Genomic DNA, 21,677 nt, shown 5'->3' with positions numbered 1-21,677 from the left:
TTCATGCTGTTTTCACTGTATATATTGAGTTAACAACATGTGATTTTACTGGATGAAAATGTGGGCCCCATGCAAGGAGAGTGTGGAGCAGATAAATCCCCACCGAGACAGTAATGAGTGAGAGTTAGTGTCTTGTCCACATGAGGCTGTAAACAGTCCTTGGTTTTGAGCTGGTGTAATAAGTGGAGATTGTTCCTGGACTTACTGGGGAGCACAGATAGTTGCTGCCACAGGAAAAGCAACACCCCCGCCCCCCCCATCAGAGAGGCACAGCATCGTGATCTCCCTGCTTTTCTGTTGTAATGTGTGAATTGTGGACCCCAACGTGCAAGATCCTGCAGGGGGCAGGGCTGCAAGCTCCTCCAAGTTGGCTGCCTACCTTCTTTTATTTATTTATTCTGTATACACACTGTTTTGTCAATATTGGAGAGGTAGGTGTTTCTTCCTTCCTATCCCAAGGGTCAGGAATCAAGAGAAGAAAAACCATTTAACAAGTTCAGTAAAGAAAATCCTGAGAACTCCAACTATGGATCATTCAATCCATTGTGATGGGACAAGAAGAAGAAAACCACAGAATAAACTGATTTTTGAGCCCCAGTGAGTCACAATCCAAGCCACCCTTACCTAGTACCAAAGCCAGACAGCTAAAGATAGGTCATGTACAATGGGGTATGGTGACAGCTTGTCATATCTCATAATGGGTTCACTAGCTATGAAGAGTGAGGACTTGACCTCAACAGGCTCTGGTGTCCCTGGTTTCAAAGAAACAGGAAAAGGATTTTACCCTTTCCAAGTGAATGCCAGCTACTAACTACATACATTCTAAAGCCTATTACTTTATGACTTCCTAATGCTCACTACTTAAATTTTTGTTGGTATTTTTTGTTATTTTTATTTATTTATTTGAGAGCGACAGACAGGGAAAGAGGCAGATAGAGAGAGAGAGAATGGGCACGCCAGGGCCTCCAGCCACTGCAAACGAATTCCAGATGTGTGCGCCCCCTTGTGCATCTGGCTAACGTGGGTCCTGGGGAGTCAAGCCTCTGACTGGGGTCCTTAAGTTTCACAGGCCAGTGCTTAACCACTAAGCCATCTCTCCAGCTCCTAATGCTCACTATTTAAATTCCTGCCCAACACCAAATATAGTGAAGACTGGATAAGTATCCTCAGTGGCTGCTAATAATGATACAGAGTAAGGTGTTTGTGTAGCCTTAAAGCACTCCAATAAACTTTAGTTATAAGGGAAAACAGTAATTGTATAAAGGGCAATTCAGGCAACATCTTGACCAAGTGATCAAAATTAGCATCACCTGTGAGGAGTGACGCCCATTGTTTGCCTCTGTGCTACAAGATCAGCTGTGGAATGTTCTGGCAAAAAAAAAAAAAAAAGTGCCCAAGTTTACCAGAATCTAACCATGAGCATCTGACAAGATGAAGAATATTCCATTAAAACTCAGGAGGCAGAGGTATAAAGATTGCCATGAGTTCAAGGCCACTCTGAGACTACATTATGAATTCCAGGTCACCCTGGTGTAGAGAAAGACCTACCTTGAAAAGCCAAAATAAGAAAAACAAGATGAGTTAATATTCTTTAAAAATGCCAATGTCCAAAAATAACAAGGTAGTGAAAATGTTCTTAGTTAAAAGAGACTAAGAATATGACCACTTAGTCACGCATAACTCTAGACTGGATCCAGTATGGAGAAAACAAAATGTCATACTGTCTGGCCAGTTAAACATGAAAACATGGATGCTAGCCTCTAGAAAAAACTGCCACTTTTCAGCAAGCAAATGTGTGACCTTCGATGTCATTTTACCTCCCTGAACTCTCCCTCTTCTCAGGCTCTTGACACTGTCTAGTCCTGGCTGTGAGCAAAGGAGGACGTAAAACACATCCAGAAAACAACTTGGATCTAGCTGGTGAGATCTTTGGAAAGAGTCAGAGAGGAGAAGGATGTGGTCTTACAGACATAGAAGAGAACGAGACCTCTCAGCAGACCTAAATGCATGTAGTCTGTTATTCAGCCTGGGGCTGTGGCACATTCTTCCTCACTCTTTTCCTCCTCTGGACTTGAGTGGTGCTTTTTGCCTTCCTTGATTTTGCAGGACTGGGAATAGAAAAGGCACTTCAGTTTCTCAAGGTAGCCTTTCCAATCCCACAAAGTGAAAAACAAGAAGATACTTTGTATCGTGGGAAGCTACAAAATAGCATTTATTGAGCACTTACTGGATGTCAGGCACTGTGCAAATACTTCAGTTTTAATCCTTACCACAACCTGTAAAAGTGGGTATCATTATTGTTTGTATTATACAGAGAAAGATAATAAGAGAATAATTTGTACCAACACACACAATAGTAAGTGATGGGTGAGCCGCAACCTGGAGCAGTCACCTGACATTTCCACAGAGCTGTCCACATACAAAGCACTCTAAAGACGGTCGTTCTACAGCTGGGTGGCCTGGTTCCCAAGAGGCCAATATGATCTCAACTCACTTCTTGTAAAGGTGAAACATTGCAGCCTCGGTCTGCTGCCCCCTTCCCTGTTCTGACTCTTGCTTACAGCACCTGCTTGCTGCAGCCTCCTGCCCCATGGGGAGGGCTTCTGTCTCCCTCCTTCCAGAAACAAGGGACAAACCCATATTTGATTTTCTTTGTACCAGATGCTAAGCTTGGTGCTACAACTCTGTATCTCATTTAATCACCATAGCCCCCCAGAAGGATGGTTTATTATCCCCATTAAATGTCTAAGGAAACAGTGCTCCTCCCACTGAACAGTTCAGGCACTTGTTTTGTCTATGGCAGCCCAGAGCTCAGAATCTTTGCTGAGCTGTGTGATTCTGACTGATCTGAGAGGGAAGGTTGCAGGTGAGATTTCACGAGGAAGCCACTTGGAGGTGCTTTAAAATCAGTGCCAAGGGCTGGAGAAATGGTTTAGCAGTTAAGACGCTCGCCTATAAAGTCAAAGGACCACGGTTCATTTCCCTAGGACCCACATAAGCTAGATGCACATGGTGTCACATGCATCTGCAATTCATTTGCAGTGGCTGGTGTGCCCATTCTCCCATTCTTTCTATCTCTAGCTGCCTCTCTCTTTCTCTCTCTTTCTCTCTCTCTCTAATAAATAAATAAAATTAAAATATTTTTAAAAATCAGTGCCAAGACCTAGAGGCCATGTTCTCAACTGTAAGAAGGCATCACGAGAAGAGTGCTGTGAGGGCTTGTCTCAATAGACTAGAGCTGTCTAAAAATAATGAATACTGCCAAATTTTGGAGTTGTCTGAAATAAGATGAGACACGATTTTTATTTCTAACATGAATAGAACATGATAGGGTTAAAACAATCAAAGTCTAGGCATGGAATCTACATGTAGAGCATTGGGACATGACACTTTCCTCGCCCCAAGCTGCAGAGTGCCGCTGAAGAAGGGTGGCTATGTGCAGTGTTACGGGGCAGCCTGCACTGGTTCCACATCTAGCAGGCAAGAGGGCTCCCCCTCAGGAGTTAAAGAGGAGCTTTAACAAATGTTAAGACATGGAAAATAAACTCTTTTCATGCCTGGTTATAAATAAGTGATGTCTGGGGACTCTTTGACAAGGAAATTAAAATTTTCTCTTTCATGATTTAGTGAAAAGAATGCTAATTTTTGATCAAGTTAAGGAGAATTCAAGCTATGTGGCCTTGAACAATTTGTTTAACCTCTCTGTGCTCTATGTCTTCATAAGCCTTACTGGAGAATCCTATGAAAATGCAGTTGAAAGATCAGGGAATGGCAATGTCACTCCCACCCCCTGTTCATGCTACCTTTCAGGATAGAGGTCTAGATCTCTAAGGCAGTAGTTCTGAGACTTTAGTACACAAAGAACAACATTGAAAAATAAAAACAAATCATTGTCCTTCTATGATGCAGTAATTAGTACTGAGGCCACAGGTCAGATTCCCAAATCACATCCTAAGGAACACTGCCACAGTCCTAACATTGTCCTTGTTGAGGCCAAAGCCACACTTGGATTATACCTCTCTAAAATACAAACAGGCCAACATCTCCCTGCATGGTCAGAATGCCTATTTTATTCCCAAGTGCTCTGTGATAATCAGGCATACAGAGGGTACTCCAGTTCCATAGCACCTTTCCTGTCTGGCCAGATTTATGCTGCCATCAGCTGCTTCCAAGGTCAGCCTGGGATAGAGTGAATCCCTACCTAGAAAAAAAAAAAATTGGGGGCTGGAGAGATGGCTTAGTGGTTAAGGCATTTGCCTACAAAGCCAAAGGATCCCGGTTCAATTCCCCAGGACCCACATAAGTCAGATGCACAAGGGGGAGCATGCATCTGTTCTTTTGCAGTAGCTGGAGGCCATGCACCCATTGTCTCTTTCTCTTTCTCTCTTTCCCCCCTCTTTCTCTCTCTGAAATAAATAAATAAATAATATTTTAATAAAAGAAAACAAATGACAATAAATGCTGGTGAAGATGTGGTAAAAGGGGAATTCTTCTACACTGTTGGTGGGAAGGTAATCTGGTACAAGCATTGTGGAAATTAGTGTGGTGGTTCTTGAGACAGCTAAAAATAGATTTGCCATATGATCCAGCTATAGCACTCCTAGGCATATATCCTAATGACTCTTCTCTCTACCTTAGAGATACTTGCATAACCATATTTATTACTGCTCTATTCACAATAGCTAGGAAATAGAACCAGCCTAGATGTCCATCCACAGATGAATGGATAATAAAGATGTGGCACGGTGGAGTTCTATTCAGTGGTAAAGAAAAATGAAATTATGAAATTTTCAGGAAAATGGATGGATCTGGAAAGGATTATACTAAGTGAGGTAACCCAGGTCCAGCAAGCCAAACATTACATGTTCTCTCTCATATGTGGATCCTAGCTACAAATGTATATACTTGTATGTGAGCAGGAACCAAAAATCAATAGCAGAGGCCCATAAGCTAGAAAAAGGCTATAAGGGAGGTAGGAGAGGGAAGGTCTTAAGGGGATGGTATTGTATAGATGTAAGTAGAAGAACAGATTACAAGGAAGGGAAAGGCCTAAGCGAGGCCAGGGGAAGAGATTGTATAAAAGAAGGGCAGGGAGGGGGAAAGGGAAGAGGAGGGTCAATCAAAATTCAAGATATTCTGCACAAGACATATGAAAATATACTTCCTTGAATAATGGCACACCAGAAGCCATAGATTGTTACTAGAAAATTTTCAGTGTCAGGGATGGGACACCTTCCAGTGAGTTGTTGGCCAGGGAGGTCCCTGTTGCCTCCAAAACATTACAGGCAATGCCCTTGGTTTCCCATGAGAAAGAGATGGTAAGACCCTATTACTGAAGACTTCACATACCTGAGCAGAAGAGTCACTGAGAAATCAAGCTGGTGCTGAGCAGAGAACCTTCTTCCTATAGCCCAGCCAACTGAAACCTGGAAAAAAAAAAAACTGTACTGTGTGCAGCTTTATGGGAGACAGAAATCATCTGTCCAACAGAATGGACACTGGAAGATTCAAGTTTGGCCAGACAGACCAAATGACTGAATGAGTACAGTAGTGGCATTTCTGCTCTGGAGAAAACCAACTGCCCTCTAATTGGACTGAAGGCACACTCTGTGGGAGGGAATACATGTCTGGTACTGAAAACCTAATCAAAAGCCTATGGCCGGGGAGGTCATGAACCTTAGGGGTATAAAGCCTGCTCTTGTCTGGATAACTGCATATATCAGTCTCACCAAATTGTCCTGAAAGCACTACAGTTAATGTTCATACTCATACATTAATGCTATTGTCACTTCTGGTTAGAGAAGCCTCTCTTTTCATATGGTGATGACCACTGGGATGACCCAAAAGGCCACATAGTGCTGAGAAGAAGGGATGGAGGAGTTTCCAGCACTGAAACATCTCACACTCTCTAAGGCTCAGGGTCCATTGCAGAATAGGTGGCAGAAAGAATGTAAGAGCCAAAGGAAGGGTACCACTCCTTCCATACAACTGTCCAGACAGAACTTGGCCTCAATATCCAAGACCTCGCACTGCCTAGCAATACTTACACAAGACCCTCATAATAGGAGAAAAAGATGATGACATCAAATTAAAAGAGAGACTAATGGAAAGAGGGAGGAGATATGATGGAGAACAGAGTTATGAAAGGGAAAGTGGGCGAGGGGAGGGAAATACCATGTTTTGTTGTCTATAAGTATAGAAGTTGTCAATAAATTTTTTTAATCAAATAAATAAAAATAAAAGTTGGGGTGGCTGCTGCTGCATAAGCTGACCAGACTGTTCGCAGAAGGATAGATAGTGTGTGAAAAATGTGAAAAGGAACTTGGTATAGTTATCACTCTAGATACATAGAAAGATGGTACAAGAAATACCACACAAACTGGTGGAAGAAAACTTAAAATATATTTAAACTTAAATTTTATTTTCCATGTCTTATATATAGTCAGTCCTTTTTATCATCCCAGGATTTTTCTTCCTCTCATTCTCCATCCTCACTCCTTACTTTCCTATTCACACATACTACTTTTCTCAGAGAAATTATTTCCTTTTCTATTTTTTCTTTTTTTTTGGGGGGGTGGGAGTTTGAAGTAAGGTCTCCTTCTATCCCAGGTTGCCCTGAAATACATTATTGAGTCTCAGGGTAGCCTTAAGCTCATGGCAATCCTCCTACCTCTGCCTCTTGAGTGTTGCAATTAAAGGCATGCACCACCATGTTCAGCATACTAATCTTTAATAAAAATTATACCAGGTATCTGGACCCTAATCCCGATAGGGCTCACCCTCCTGTCCTTAGCAGTCTTTCTACAAGCCAATGGCCTGGCCTCTGAGACAGTGTGTTTACAAACCATGAATTAATCAGATATATAGCACATTAACACAGATTAGTTTATTTGGCATCTCTCCCAAATAATGTCTTATCCCAGTTAAAATGCCTGTCCACATAAGATCCAGAAGTGGCCTTTAATGAAATCTGATAGTAGAAGGATCAATGGGAGTGGTAATCTAGCTTCCTAGGGCTTTTCAGCATCCCTCTAACTTCTCAGTGATAGTTGTCAGTGATAGCTTGTTACTTGCCACATTTTCAACATAGGATCCACTTTTTATACTATCTGGTTGATTTCTTCAAATTAGTTCAATTTAAGAAGTAAAATGAGGGCTGGGGAGAGGGTTCAGTGGTTAAAAGTGCTAGCTTGCAATGCCTGGCCTTCTGGCTTCAAATTCCCATGACGATACAGATACATAAATAAATACAATTTGAATGTGTTGGGGGCAGACATGTGGTACATGCATGTGTGTGTACAGATAAACATACACTGTGTGCATGCCAAAGCCAAACTTTGGGTACATTTCTCTATGTTCATCTAGGTGGTTTGTTTGTTTGTTGTTGCTGTTGTTATTTTGAGGTAGGGTCTTGCTGAAGCAAAGGCTGATCTGGAATTCACTATGTAGTTTCAGGCTGGCTTTGAACTCACAATGATCCTCCTAACTCTGCCTCCCAAGTGCAGGGATTCAAGATGTATACCACCATGTCCAGTTGGGTACCTTCTTGAAGCAAGGTATCTCTCTCAACCCCAAAATGCCCATTTCAGCCAGCACACAGCTTTATACAAGGGCTTGGGGGAGTCAAACTCTGGTCTCAGGCTCTCCCAGGCCCTCATGCTTAAGTGGCAAGTGCTCTTAACTGCTGAGCCATCTCCCCAGGCCATAAGTACTTATTTTTATTTGTGTCTTTCTACATGTTTTCCTCAGTTGTGTGTGTGTGTGTGTGTGTGTGTGTGTGTGTGTGTGTGTGTGTATGCTTGTTTGTGTGTGTGCCAATGTACATAAAGGCCAGAGGACAACTTCTGATGTCGTTCGTAAAACACCATCCACATTTTTTGAGACAAGGTCCCTCACTGGCCTGGCGCTCACCCAGTAGACTAGGCAGGCTGTCATATGCAATGGGATTACTAGCCTGTGACCAGGCTCAGGTTTTTTAAAAAAAATTTAAATATGGGGCCTGGGGATCAAACTCAGGTCTCATGCTCACAAAGCAAGCAAGCACTTATTGAATGAGCATCTCTCCAGTATTTTAAGTTGTTTTTAACAGAATCTGTATTCACAAGGTAACTCTAAGGTATCTTCAGGCAAGCACTATATTGTTTTCAGCTAAGGAAAAAAAAAGAAATGTCAGCAGGCTAAAAGCTAGAATGTCAATTACTGAATTTAAGGCACAGATAGCCAATGTGAAATTTTCAGGGTAAGTGGAATTGGAAAATTATTTTAGAAAAGAACTTGAAATGCTACTGGTTTATCTGGGGGTGGGGTAGTTGTTGATTCTATATATACCCTAGATGTATAGAGATAGGGATATTATAGCATTATCCTGACTACAGATCCTTCACCAGAATGCAACTGCTTGGGGGACAGAAGACGCTAAACTTTTACTGCTCCTCTATAAGTCCCCAACCCAGAACTCTACCCCCAAGGAGTACTCTTAAATACTTGGTGCCTGACTATGTATGTAGAACTGTGCTTCTCAGTCTATTACAACATAGATTATCCTGTTTTACCTGAAGGACTTTTCTAATTAGAATGTTATAATCAGAAGTTAATCAGGCAGAACACTCATAATGCTATCTATAATTTTACCGGGAAGAACTATATTTATTCTAGGCATCACTTTCTTTCTTAATATTTCTATCTTTTATAGCTGTGTAACACTGAGACTTTTTAATTTAAGACAACATTTTAAAACATAATAAAAAATGTTATATTTGCATAAAGGTTATTAAGGTGGTATCCTTTACTATCTTGAAAAATTATGATATTACTATTTTTCTTAATATTCAATTTTGATGAAAATCTTCAATTATTCCAAATATTTTACTTTACCATATATTTCTAAAGGTTTACTCAAAACAAGAATCATAAAAATTGTTAATTGCAGCTACAATTGTGAAAAAAGTGACAAATTCAATTTATACACCTTCCAAAGATGACTATATAATAATGAGCATTCAGAGGCATGCTCTAGATCTTAGAGCATTTGAAAGATTAAAGTTTTAGAAATATCAGAAATTTAGAGGCTATTTATTCTAATGACCCCATTTAACTGAAGAGGAAAGCCAGGCAGAGAGAGAAAGAGAGAGAGAGAGAGAGAGAGAGAGAGAGAGAGGTAGAGAGAGGGGAGAAATGAAGGGATTTGGCTACAAAGTTACAGCTCTTCTTAGATTAGTAAATAAATAACAGGCTTAACTTTAATCTATGTGACTCCAGTATTCCATTCCAGGCACCCTTCCTTAATTCAACATGCTCAATGTTCTGCATTAAATTAATGTGACCAAGAAATTTTTCAGTGCATACATCCCCTTCCCACTGAATTATAGTCCTACCAACATTTCTTTATAATAAGAATTCATTGACTATATTCCATGGCTATTTAGAAACATGAGCACTTTTTAATTCAGGTTCATTCAATGAGGATTTTTGAAACATTTGCACCAAAATATACATTCCTCAGACTAGGAGAGAAGATGACCAAAAAAGAAAAACAAGGAAGATTCCTCCCCAGACTTCCATAAGCTCATATTCTCTTAGATGAGACAGGAAATAAATATGTTAGTGGTTGGCAGACAATAAAAGGAACCTCACCAAAGCATCAGTAAGGCAAAGTGTTACAGGATCCATCAAAGAGCAAGGTGGAATACGGATAGCAGGCACCACAAAATGCCTCTTGCAAAAGATCATGCTGGATCAGGATCAGGTAAATGGTAAGAGAGAGATAGGAAAAGACCACAGAAAGCAGGCAGTAGATAGACAACATTACTACAGTAGTAGCGGAACACATTCTGCTTTCTCCTGACATTATTATTATTGGAAACAGATAGAGTTCTCTAATGAACCAAAAGTCATCTCAATCCTGAACTCCAGGGGTTCCTGGCATTCATAACCCTTCTTCCCACTGTGGATATCCAAGAAAGCAATATATTTTCAGCGCCAGTTTGCATCAAGCCTCTGTGGTACGTACCCTTTAGTGAGCACTGACCTTGAAGGATTTAGTCTTCAATGAAAACATCCCCTAGTAATAGAGAACTGCCCAATGCCCCCCAGCCAAAAAAAAAGGGGAGTGACTTACAGAGCAGTGCCTCCCATGGAAAGCCTTACTGGTCCCTTTGCATAAAAATGGACTCACTGGATCATCTCCCTCAGGACAACTGTAAGCCAGCTCCACAGGACCTAGCAAGAGGAAACAGCCACCATTTAGTGTTATCTGGCTATATGACAGGTCATTATATAAACATAAAGGTAATCCTCAACACAACACTCAATGGGAGCATCCCACAGAAACAAAGGCACTAAACATTTACACAATATGCCCAAGGTCATACCAGAAACTTAGCAAAGTCACATGGGCCTGAACTGCTCAAGCCAGCACTCAAACAAGTATCATCGCCTCCCTGAGGGACAACTCCAGGTAGAAATGAAGCACAAGCAGGACATGTTTCTTGTGGTCAGTAGTCAGCTCTTCACTAAACTTGGCAGGGGTTGAGAAATTCAGGAGATTCCTACTGACAGCAGAGTGACTGTGGAACTCAAGGGAAGCCTGGTAAGTTGAGAACTAAACAGAAGGGCCAGGCTGCCGTCCTATCCCCCATACATTCATCCAGGGCCGTCCATATTCATCCACCATCTTCAACAGTCCTCTTTCCAAGTTTACTCCATAGGATACTAATTTTCTCCAGGCCATCCTTTTGACATGCCCTTTTATTATTATTTTTTCTGGAATAGCACAAAATGGTGGTGATTTACTAAAACTGACCTGCAGACCACATTGGAAGGGTCACCTGTGGTACATGAGTTGCTGTTTCAGTAGGCTTTGCATTGCTGGCAAAACACACCAGACTGAGAGCAACTTAGGGAAGGAAAGGGTTTATTTTGGTTTAGAGATTTGAAGGGAAGCTCCATGATGGCATGAGCAGAGGCTGGACATCACCTCCTGGCCAACATCAGGTGTACAACAGCAGCAGGAGAGCATGCTAAACACTGGCAAGGGGAAGCTGGCTATAATACCCATAAGCCACCCTCAACAATACCTTACCTCCAAGAGGCACCAATTCCCAAAGTGCCACCAGCTGAGGACCTAGCATTCAGAACACGTAACATTTATGGGGATAAATCTGAATGAAACCACACAAGATCCTAGAAACTCCTTATAGCACAGGTCTCAGGTAAAAAAGGAGCCACCTCTGGTCATTAGCAGAGTCTATCCTAAATAAAATATTCTTGTGTCCATGGCGTGGATCTTGTAATTATATTCTAGTTCAAGTTTTCTTGGCCAAACCTAGTATTCATGAGACAGGGGATGGTACCTGGTACGTTCTAGTACTAAATCCACAACATCCTCAGACAGGGAGGACAGCCATTACAAAAGAATGTTCCTTCTGCAGCGGACTTTCACACTGATTATCCTTTCCTTTCTGCAAGCTTATCAGAAAAAAGTGAAAGCCAAGTATCCTAAGGAAATAACAGCAACTATCTACTAGACTGGAGCTATAATTTTTCAAATGATGAAAAATTATTCACAGGTTAACTTTCTACCTAGATATACATGTGAAAACTTTAAAAGCTGCAATACTGAAATGTAGGTGTAAATTGTTCTCTCCTAATGTTTATAATCTTCTGCTCATAAAATCTCCAAAGACAGAGAATTGAGGTAGAAGCTCTTCCTGCTGTCTCAGGTACAATCTATAATAAAGTTAATTGGACACACATGTAACAACATGCATGTGGTGATTTTTATGAAGCTGCATAGTGATGGGACATTAAGACTAAAAGATTCATGTAAGTTCTAGAACAATGGAAAAAGACACATTGCTTTTTCCTCTGTACCACTGGTTCCCAAATGCCTGCCCACAGGCCACTTATACCTGATCATCTGAAGATGTTTTTGAAATAATAAATCCATGCCTCCCTCCAACAGTCAGACCTAGAAGATCTGGGATATAAAGAGGCTTTGTACCACCCAAGGGTCTCAAGTTCAAATACCTTCACAGATTAACAAGAAAGCTTCTGAATAGGATAATGTAAGTTTACATATGAGGCAATAAATATGCCATCCAAAGGCCTTTCCAGTAAGAATATCTTTTAATTATGTGAACCATGCATGCTATCCATCGCCCACCTTGTACCCCTGGAAAAATGTATGTTACTGACTTGAGACTGGCATTCTGAAACCCTGGTGGCCTATATCATACTGTTCAGGTTGACTGTTTTTTCCTGCATGAAGTCAAAATGACACAGAAAAGTACTTTCTATTGGATATGCTACACCCTTCCCTTATGTCAATATAGCCTTATATCAATGCTAACTATATACCTTCACCAATTTTCTTTCTGTTTCTAAATTACATAGGGAACCCAATATGTGCCAGCACCAGTTTCAACACACACACACACACACACACACACACAAATTCAAAATTGAGTAACTAACTAGTTCACAGTTTGGAGAGACATATTTCAAAAATCATTCCAATGGTCAGAAATCACATCAAAATAGCCCTTTAAATATAAGCATGAAAATGAAATGCTCGCTGCTGAAAGACTATGGAAATAGACCTATAGGAGAATGTATCTTTAACAAATACTCCCCCATCTCCCATATTCCAAGACCCACACACAGAGGACAGGCCAACGTCTGAAGCTAGGAAACTGCAGTAGACATTACCTCATGCTACATGGCTTTCTTGTTTAGGGTGGCTCCAAGAGAAATGGGGCTTCCAGAACATTCCATCCTGCCAGCAGTTAGGTGATACATTTAAAATGGCCCATTTCTGGGGCTCTCTGAATGCCATTTATAAAATGTCCTTCTCCTCCTTGAACCAGACAATATTGGGATTTCTTTTGTCATGCACTCCACACCAGCCCTTGCTTAGTGTTTATATGGCCAAAGTCTTGAGCAAGTCACTCAGTTCCATTCCTGCACTCACTATTTCACTACTGATATACAAACTCCCTTGGGTAATTCCAAGCAATTTCTTTATCCAGATATCATTTCTGGCCACAGAGCAGCTCAGCTGCAACCCATACTTTGTGCACTGCATAATACTGTAATGTTTTCAGAGTCAGGGAAAGTTTATTCAGTGGTCAAATGCTTCAGCATCCTGAATCACTTGTGAGACAGTCTGTTAAAGAGGGGACCTTGAGGAAACTGAAAATATAAGCAAGAAGTGAAATAATCCTCTCTTTTCCTTTTAAACCATTAAACCCCTATAAGAAAATAACATTAACTTTTTATATGCATAGGAAAAATGTCTGGAAATAGTTTTTTTTTTAAATATTGAGAGTGCTTATCTGTAGAAGGTGAAATTAAAGGTATTTTTTGGCTTCTTTGATTGTTTTCTTTTGCTTTTTTCTTGACAATTTCCATACATGTATAAAATGTATTTTGAGCATAGTCTCTGCCAATAAACTTTAATTTGTAGTAAGAAAATATTCTAAGATATATAAATGCTATCCAGAAAACAAAAAAAACTTTGGTTGAAATAAAAGATACAATTATCAGGCAGATGCACTACTCACACAAAAGAGAGAAGGGCCAGATGTGGTAGTGCACGCCTTTAATGCCAGCATTCTGGAGGCAGAGAGTTCAAGGCCTACAGAGTGAATTCCAGGTCAGCCTCTGCTAGAATGAGACCCTACCTTGAAACAAACAAAAAAGACAGAATGGGGCTGGAGAGATGGCTTAGCGGTTGAGCGCTTGCCTGTGAAGCCTAAGGACCCCGGTTCGAGGCTCGGTTCCCCAGGTCCCACGTTAGCCAGATACACAAGGGGGCGCACGTGTCTGGAGTTCGTTTGCAGAGGCTGGAGGCCCTGGCGCGCCCATTCTCTCTCTCTCCCTCTATCTGTCTTTCTCTCTGTGTCTGTTGCTCTCAAATAAATAAATAAATAAAATTAAAATATTAAAAAAAAAGACAGAATGGTTAAGTATAACCAGGAAGTAAAGGGAACATGACATTTGAAATCAATGTTAGCAGGGATTGCTAACAATTTCACTTAATATTCACCACTAGGTAAAGGTATAAAACTTATCCTAGTTACTTAGGAGTCCAGAATTTGGCTAAAAATATAGTTCAGTGGTTAATGTGCTTGACTAGCATGTATTCTGGGTTTATTGCTAGTTATTCAAAACAAAAGTTTTGATTAAAAATGCAGAACCATCCTGTCTAAGGAGTGTGAAGACAGTACAGCTTTGAGTACAACTCACTAAGACCTTCCAAAATGAGTGTCTAATCTTGCCTATGAGCTCCTCAGTAGAAATGCACCTTCAACTCTGGTGCCAACTGAGTGCAAACCTGAAGGGCCGATGAAGAACTCCCTGCCTCCTCTAGTCTGTCCTTTCTGGAGAACAGATGCTTTCATGGGGAAAGAAAAGAGCTCATGACGGCTTGGGTGGTCCTTGAACTCAAGGTAAAGGTGAGCTGTCTCTTAAGTACGGACACATCTTTTCTCTGACTGTCAGGTGTGAACAACTACTTTATAAAGAAAATAAATTTGTTCCATAAGCCAGCAAGGGTATTTGCTTATTTAAGTGGTAGGATCCTAACCTTTGTCATTTGGCCTCTTGTGTACACAGTCAAGAGCAAAATGCTCCAGAAAGTGTAGCTTAGAATGAGCACCAGGAAAATGAGCAATCATAGGCCAGATGTGCACAGAGCACACAGAGGATATTCAAAGCAAAGGTCACCCAGCTGGATAAGAAGGAAAGAGGGTACTGTGGATTTTAGATGGTGATAAACTCCTGAAACCAGCAGATAGAGACAAACATATGTCTATAAAATCTCAGAGTACTAAGTAGCATCCTTGTCAGAAAACCACCATTCACTAATTGTGAATTTTGCTTAAACTTTTAATACTGAAGATGATCAATTTGTTACTTTTAAGTAAAAAACGGAATAATAATTAGAAAAGAAGAGCCTGTGTCCCTATTGTGAACTCAAATAGGTATTAGACTTAAAGCTGCTTATGGAAATTCAAATTAATTATCATTTTCACTGACATAATAAAAGTAGAGACAACTAGCTAGCTTTGATTATCTAGAATAAAAGGCACTCTGTTTAATTAATTTACTAATCATTTTTACCTGGTGGATATTAGCCAGGATTTGGTCTTTAATTATAACATATATAATCAACTCATCTAGAAAATAAAAAATCAGAATCAGTACTTAATATTTTTCTGCCAGTAAAGAAGAAAAGTAAAAGATAGACTTGAAAAAAAGAAAAAGAATATAAAAGAAGAACCAAACAAAGATAAGGCAAGAGGAGACATAACAATTCCATAGAATTATTTCTCTGTGACAGAATAGACACTTGTCTTGGAACAATTTGCTATTTAAGCATCCGTGCACCTCCCTCCCATGATGAGCACACCAGGCCTTATCTCCTGATCTCGACAGATGCATCAAGGGCAATACTTGGAAATCAGTGCACCCTCTGAAACAGGGCAAGATCAAGATTTTAAAGCTAGATACTTACACTTATGTGCCTTTAGATTTTTTAATCCCTTCAAAGGAATGTTTCTCTAATGTTATCAGATTTGACACTATTTCCTGTTGTTCTAATTGTGTCTTGTATTGAATTTGAATGCCAATTCAAGTTTCTTTTTTTTTTTTAACTTACCTCTTTTTATGTATTTACTTATTTGAGAGTGAAAGAGAGAGAAAGAGGCAGATAGGTAGAGAGAGAATGGGTATTCCAGGGCCTTCAGCCACTGTAAATGAACTCCAGATGCATGCGCCAGCATGTGTACATACACAAGGTGGCACATGCAACATCTGGCTTACGTGGGTACTGGGGAATCCAGCCTCCACTCAAGATCCTTAGCCTTCACAGGCAAGTGCTTAACCACTAAGCCACCGTGTCAGCCCTCTTTCTTTCTCTCTTTCTTTCTTTCTTTCTTTCTTCTTTCCTTCTTTCTTTTTAATACAGACAAAGGAAACAAAAAGAAAGAAGGAGGTGTTTCTTGGGGAAAATGTAGGCAGAAACCAGGCTTCCTCCCATTCTTCCACTCCACCTTCTATCAGTTATTGAAATTGAAAGATGTGCCCAAACAGACCACATTCTCCTGTACTGCAAGACCACCACCTCTGTGAACAAGACTGCCCTCTCCCTCTCTCTGACCCGGTCCCTCCCCTGCCCACACACACACACACACACAAACATCCCAAAGGCTACACATTTATTTGTTTCCAAATGATATATAACTTTATTTTAAAGATAATTAAATATGGGTTGGAGAGATGGCTTAGTGGTTAAGCTCTTGCCTGTGAAGCCTAAGGACCCTGGTTTGAGGCTCGGTTCCCCAGGTCCCACGTTAGCCAGATGCACAAGGGGGCGCACACATCTGGAGTTCGTTTGCAGAAGCTGGAAGCCCTGGCGCGCCCATTCTCTCTCTCTCCCTCTACCTGTCTTTCTCTCTGTGTTTGTCGCTCTCAAATAAATAAATAAATAAATAAATTTAATTTAAAAAAAGATAATTAAATATGTATTTTCATTAATAAATATATACTGATGTGTGATTTGTATAAGCCAAAGAAACTCTAGAGGATTGTAGCCAAGTGATTTTATACTATCAGATCAACTCCCCACTCCTGACATTCTGTATATCCCTCATGAGTTTTCTACTGGTTCACGATGCTAATGAGGCATTTTTCTTCTTTGTTTATTGATTCCTATCCCATACAAACTATTTTGGGCACACTTTTTCTTAGACTTACTAAGCTGTGATTCTAACTGCCATGTAAACACTTTCATACACAACACATTGTCTTGCCAGCTCCCACGCATATGCGTGTGTTACAATCTTTCTCTTCTTTCCATTTATCCATTTGGTAACCGTTTCATGCAGCAGTGACACACAGTCGCAAAACAAGCCTCAGCACGGTGCTTCACCAAGACACGCCGCAGCATCTCACTGAGGATGGCAGCGCTGGGCGACCTGCGGCGTAGCCTCAGTGAAGTGAAAACCATCTCGCTAGTGTCTTCTCAACTGTGACAAGTCTTAGTCAAAAGACCAGGGAGCCGCCTCCTTAGGTCTAGGAGCTGGCTTTCCATCTACCCCAGTCGGCAAGAGCCCCATGGTGGAGCAGGCTGTCCAGATTGGTTCTGTTGCTAACTTGAATGCCAACGAGTAGTTACCCAGCAAGGGCACTTCCGGAACGCAGCTAAACGGTCGCCAGGCCCACCCAAGCAGCAAGGCTGCCAGCGGGAACCCGCAGACAAGGAATCAATCCAGAGGGCAAAGCCGTCCCACGAATGTTAAGGAAAACACAATTAAGTTTGAAGGAGACGTTGACTTTGAGAGTGCAAATGCCCAATTCGACCGAGAGGAGCTTGATAAATAATTTAAGAAGAAACTGTATTTTAAAGATGACAAAGCTGGGATAGGGGAAGAAAAGGACTCCACTATAATGACCCAGAATGATGAGACTCCTGCTGAGGAAGATCTTCCGGGGCCCAACTGCTACTAAGACAAATCCAAGTCCTTCTTTGACAACATCTCTTCTGAACTCAAAACCAGTTCCAAACGGACAGCATGGGCTGCAGAGAGGAAGCTTAACACGGAGACCTTTGGGGTATCAGGGAGGGTTCTTCGTGGCCATAGTTCCCGTGGTGGATTCCGAGGAGGCAGGGGCAATGGGACAACCGGCCGCAACCCGACATCCCACCGAGCTGGAACTGGTCGTGTGTAAGGGTACATACATCCTAGGCTCCTACCGAAGCAGCAGAGGTGATGCTCTGCAGTGATGACATAGGAATGCCACACTCACAGGAGACATGGGTCCTGTTTACCAAATCTGGAAAATTTCCCACACTGCTACTTATGTTTTGGACGTAACTGAGCTTGGACATGGTCTAAGTTAGAACCACTTGTTTTGGGAAAGCATTTGTAGTTAGTCTCTTGGAGGTGTCTTGACCTACATTTCCTTGGTTGCACACAGCCTAAGTCTTAGGTTCTTGGTATTTAGCAAAAAGGTTTAAGGAAGGCTCTATCCTTACTTCATAACTGTTTTTCTTTTTCTTGTTTTTTATAAGACAGCTGTGACTTTTAAAATGGAACCAAAGCTTATTTGGCACATGTGGTGGCCAAATGCATCATTCTTTAGCCTGTCTGGCCTGGCTTCCTACTACTAAGGGTGGGTCTGAGGTATGTGGGGTGGGTGTCCCATGGATCATGTTATGTAAGGAACCAGTGACTTTGGGGGGGAGGGCTGACAGTGGGTAAAGTCATGAACAGTGCCCTGAATGTTGTCAGGTCATATGGAGCCTGGGTTACATAATCAGCAAGGCTTCAGCTCCATGGCCAGGTAGCCTGCCCCTGACCCTCTCTCCTGTCCCTGTCAGCCTCCAGCCCAGAGCACTCAGTGTTTGACTGAACACAAGGGTTCTCATCCACTTGGAAATGAGCCAGTCTTTTTTTTTTCGGGGGGTGGTCACTTGACCGTATTTCCTCAATTGTAAATAGTTCTGTGTTTATTTTAGAGGTGATGGAGGGAGGGCAGGAATATAAATTTGTTGCATGAGTAAAGATGGGTCTGACTTTAAGTATAAGCATGCATCCTCTGATTGAAAGGGCATTTTTGTGGAAAATAAGCACCTTGATAACTAAATTCCCTTCAAATAGCTGTAAAAGACTTTAGTTCTGTATTGAAGTCACACTGTAAAAGCTTGGATTTATTTTTGTAGAACTTCATGGCTGAGAAAAGAACATAGCATTGGGGCTACTCTGTCAGGGTAATGTAAGCTCTAAATAAACATGCAAATTTTCAAATTCAAAAAAAAAAAAAAACAGGGAGTGTGACCTGCCAATCACAGCACTGAGGGCCACAGGTGGCCCCCCTTCAGACTTTCAGCATGAGTATTTCCCAGTCAGCAGGCTTCTCTCACCCATGAGCTGCAGAAGCAAGCCTCTTTCCATCCTCACTTGTGACTTGTTTGGTCTGGAGTCAGGTGATTGAAATGTGAAACTTATTTCCCTTGTGGTGTCTGTCATTTGTTAAAATGGGCAATTATAGGTCTGCTTGATACAGACTTCCCCAGAAAAAATAACTGACCTCATTCTGAGAGAGTGGCAAAATATGTGGCATTTGTGACTGTGAGTCAAAACTCCAGGAAATGTGCCAGGGAGCGGGGATCACATCTCTCCTCAAATGAAGATCAGTCTTTAAATTGCTAAGCCACATTGCAAAACATCACAGGCTCTCACGACAGGTTAGGTAGGTCCAAGGCAGAAATGAGAAAATATGGGGGAATCCAAAGCGTCAGGAGAACTGCCGCTACTAGGACTCTTCGCTCTCGTCACTGACGCCTGGCGTGCTCTTGGGACACTACCCGAAAGGCCGAAGGCACTTGGGAAAAAGAACTTTGACCTTGACAGCTTATGAGATTTTTGAAATAGATACTTCCCCCATGACCTAAAAGTGTCTCAAAAACAGTTCACTAGAATTGCCTAGAAAACAGAGATTGCTGGGTACCCCCTAGGAAGTTTCTGATTCCAACTCTACAGGATCAGGTCTGATAATTACATTTTAACAAGCTCCTGTTCCAGTGCTCTAATGTAATAGCTGCTGCTTAGAGCTTTGTAAAGAAAAAGTACACAGGTTTGGAGGTTTAAGAGTATGACATGGCACAAGCATCTGCTCAGCTCTGGTGAGGATTGTCTTAGACATATCACATGGTTGATGGCTCATGGTCAAAGAATTCATAAGTGAAGAAATCATCTGATAAGAAGCCAGAAAGAAGGAATGGGGTGGGAGTCATCCTTGCTGTATAATATAATCTCAAAAAAATAAGGACCCCCAATAATGACTTTAATCCCCTCTGATGGCAGAGCCCCCACTGACCTAAGCTTGTCCCACATGTTTTCATCTCCTAAGGATTCTACCACCTCAACACTAGCACAGAGGACCAAGTTTCTAGCAAATGAGCCCTTCCTTGCGGGGGATAAACCACATCCTAACCATGGCTGTGAAGCTGGTTGTGCTTGTCTGGGGACCACTTTTTAAGAATCATAGCTATAAACCAAGGGACCTTCATTTATAACACTAAGTTTTATTTCAGAGAAGCAAAAATAAATTTATTATGTGGAGCAAATGTAGGAGGTGAGAAACGAGGGGACACTGAATGGTTGTACTAAGGAATGCCTAGGTTCTCTAGTTTGAATCTTATTTAGAAGAGGGCGAACTGCTGCTCTAATGGTGCTCTCATTTATCTAGTGCCATGAGCAGTTTTGTCAATAATAGAACAATACCACATTTCATTTGGGCATTATAAATGGACATTTTCCAGACACAAAATTGCCAGTAGTTAGATAAGAGACTTCCAGTCTAAGAGAAAGTATTTTCACTATTTGTGACAGAGAAAAAGATCTGATTTTCATTCTTTTTAAGGAAAAGTAGTGGCCAGAAAGTGCACTTCTCCATTGCACTAGGAAAGAACGGAAAAGGAGGCATCTGGAGATACAATACTGCCCAGTAAAACAAACACAGGCTGTCAAGGGCCAGAAATTTGCTAACCTGGCTTGGTGACTTAGGAGTTCACCTGGCATGATTTTCAAGCTCTCTGGCATCTTGACTTCCCTATGCAGGAGAGTCTAGGGCATCGCATTCCCAGGTGACTTCCAACAGCATCTGCTTTCAGCAAGCATTCCAAGTTTCCTTGTGCCTGGCAGACTGTGCTGTACTTGCCCAGAAAGCAGGGGCCAGCTCCCAGGACAGGAGGGAAACTCCACTCTTTTTAGGAGCATCTCCACATTAGAACTGTCTGGTATGCTGACCAGCTGCCACTCACTGCTGTTTAATCCTCTCTCCACTGGCTTGAGAGAATGGAATCTTCTCTCATATGCTGTGCAGATTCGAAGGTCCTCTTTGGAACTGAGAGCTCGTGATAGCCAGCATGCTCAGACCTAATTCAGGGTAAATGCATGTGCACAAATCTGAAAAGCAAGAAAAGGAGGTGTGAGAATATTGTATTATTCTGGCCAGCTATACAAGTCTTGTACCTTAGACATAGTAAGTATATCTTAAATTGTTAAATTATAATGATATACTGCAGTTAGGCATTTCTTTCCCTAAAAACAAAGGTATACCAATCCAAAAGTAGAAAAATAGCAATAATCCACAAAATTTGGAATAAACTGCTTCCTGGCAGCATGTGTAAATATTGTAGTTATATAGATATTATAAATATTATATATAAGTATTTTTATTTACATAATATAAATATTATCTCTGTACAGGTATTATATATAATATAGGTATTATAAAATATTGTCTATAATATAAATATTATAGTTCTAGAAAGATCTAAAAGTAAGTATTTCTACACATCTGCAGTTCAATCACCGCTGCCTATAAGACTAATAAAAAACAATTATATTGTTAGACTACTGTTTGATTAGCATAGCTGTACTACAAAGTTGGTTGTCTTTGTCACCACAGGAAGTCCCCAGCAGAAATGACAGCCCCTAACCTACCTTCGGATTCACCTCTTTGTATTGGGAAAATAAGGTTGGAAACACTGGTGCTCTGATAAATGCTGAGGAACTGATGTTTTGAGGAGAAAGTGCCATGATTTCTATAATTTATCAATTTATTTGGTGCAAATACTCTACCATAGCCAGTTTAAAGCTTCTGAC

The 21,677-nt window shown here is 41.1% G+C and overlaps 1 pseudogene; it reads left to right on the top strand.

Moving 5' to 3' along the window:
- The window catches only part of LOC101601139, a 114,688-nt pseudogene extending 96,938 nt beyond the window's left edge, over positions 1-17,750 (top strand).
- The last annotated feature ends 3,927 nt before the right edge of the window (positions 17,751-21,677 follow it).

The sequence above is a fragment of the Jaculus jaculus genome, chromosome 7 (genome assembly GCF_020740685.1).
Source record: "Jaculus jaculus isolate mJacJac1 chromosome 7, mJacJac1.mat.Y.cur, whole genome shotgun sequence".
Classification (NCBI taxonomy): domain Eukaryota; kingdom Metazoa; phylum Chordata; class Mammalia; order Rodentia; family Dipodidae; genus Jaculus; species Jaculus jaculus.
The sequence above is the reverse complement of the archived record's forward strand: the minus strand, read 5'-3'. Positions and strand labels throughout refer to the sequence as shown.